Raw genomic sequence first — 2,073 nt, forward strand, 5'->3', positions numbered from 1 at the left:
CAATACTATTCAAATTATTTCATAAAATAGAGAAGGAGGAATACTTCTAAACTCATTCTATGAAGCTAGTATTACCCTGATACTAAAACCAGACAAAGATACATCAAGGAAAGAACACTTCTGACCAATATCTCTGATGAACATAGATGCAAACATTTTCAACAAAATTCTGTCTAATTGAATATAAAAACATATTAAAAAGATAGTGCAGGGGCTGGGGTTGTGGCTCAGCAATAGAGCACTTGCGTCACATGTGTGAGGCACTGGGTTTGATCCTTAGCACCACATAAAAATAAACAAAATAAAGGTATTGTGTCCATCTACAACTAATCTCTCTCTCTCTCTCTCTCTCTCTCTCTCTCTATATATATATATATATATATATATATATAGAGAGAGAGAGAGAGAGAGAGAGAGAGAGAGAGAGAGAGAGAGAGTACACCATGATCTAGTGGGGTTTATCCCAGGGATGCAAGTTTGCTTTGACATTCAGAAATCAATAAATGTAATTCATCACATCAATAGACTTAAAGACAAGAATCATATGATTATCTCAATAGATGCAGAAAAATCATTTGACAAAATATAAAACTTCTTCATGTTCAAAACACTAGAAATAGTAGGAACATACCTCAACATTGTAAAAACTATATATACACTAAACCCAAGACCAACAACATTCTAAATGAAGAAAAATGGAAAGAATTCTGTGTAAGAACTGGAACAAGACAAGGATGCCCACTTTCATAACTTTTATTCAACATCATCCGTGAAACTCTAGATAGAAGAAAGAAATTAAAGAGATATAAATAGGAAAGAAGAGCTCAACTATTCCTACTTGCTGATGACATGAATCTACATTTAGAAGACTCAAAAACTTCCACCAGTAAACTTCTAGAACTAATAAATGAATTCATCAAAGTAGCAGGATATAAAATAAACACTCATAAATCAAATCCAGTGAAATAGAAATTAAGAAAACTACCCCATTTACAATAGCCTTAAAAAAATATATCTGGGAGTTGAGGTTGTGGCTCAGTGGTAGAGCACTTGCCTAGCATGTGTGAGGCACTGAGTTCGATTCTCAGCACCACATGTAAATAAATAAAATAAAGATCCACTGACAACTAAAAAATATCTTAAAAATATATCTGGGAATCAATCAATGTAACTAAACAGGTGAAAGACCTGTACATGAAAAGTACAGAATACTAACAAAAGAAATTGAGGAAGATCTTAGAAAATGGAAAGATCTCACCTGCTCTTGGACAGGCAGAATTAACATTGTCAAAATAGTCATACTACCAAAAGCATTATCAGATTTAATGCAATTCCTATTAAAATCACAATGACATTCTTCATAGAGTTTGATTATCAGCATTGCATATACATATATAAAACAAAAGTCCATTGAAAACTTAAAAAAAAAGAAATAGAAAAAGCAATCATAAAATTCATTTGGAAAAATAAGAGATCCAGAATAGCCAAAGCAATCCTTAGCAAGAAGTGTGAAGCATGAGGCATCACAATATAAAACTTTAAATTATACTATAGAACTATAGTAACAAAAACCCCATGGTATTGGCACCAAAACAGACATGGAGAGCAATGGCACAGAATAGAAGACACAGAGACAAACCCACATAAATTCAGTTATCTCATACTAGAAATAGGCGCCATAAACATACATTGGAGATAAGATAGCCTCTTCAACAAATGGTTCTGGGAAAACTGGAAATTCATATATAGCAGAATGAAATTTAACCCCTATCTCTCACCCTGCACAAAACTCAACTCAAAGTGGATTAAGGACTTAGGCACTAGAACAGAGACCCTGCACCTACTAGAAGAAAAAGTAGACCCAAATCTCCATCATGTTGACTTAGGAACTGGCTTCCTTAACAGGAGTCCTAAAGCACATGAAGTAAAATCAAGAATCAATAAATGGGATGGATTCAAACTAAAAGTTTTCTTCACAGCAAAGGAAACAATCAAGAATGTGAAGAGAGAGCCTACAGAATGGGAGAAAATCTTTACACATGCACCTGAGATAGCACATTTATCTCCAAGATA

Source organism: Marmota monax, unplaced genomic scaffold (genome assembly GCF_021218885.2).
Source record: "Marmota monax isolate L192 unplaced genomic scaffold, Marmota_monax_Labrador192_F-V1.1 WCK01_AAM20220418_F8-fsc00197, whole genome shotgun sequence".
Lineage (NCBI taxonomy): Eukaryota > Metazoa > Chordata > Mammalia > Rodentia > Sciuridae > Marmota > Marmota monax.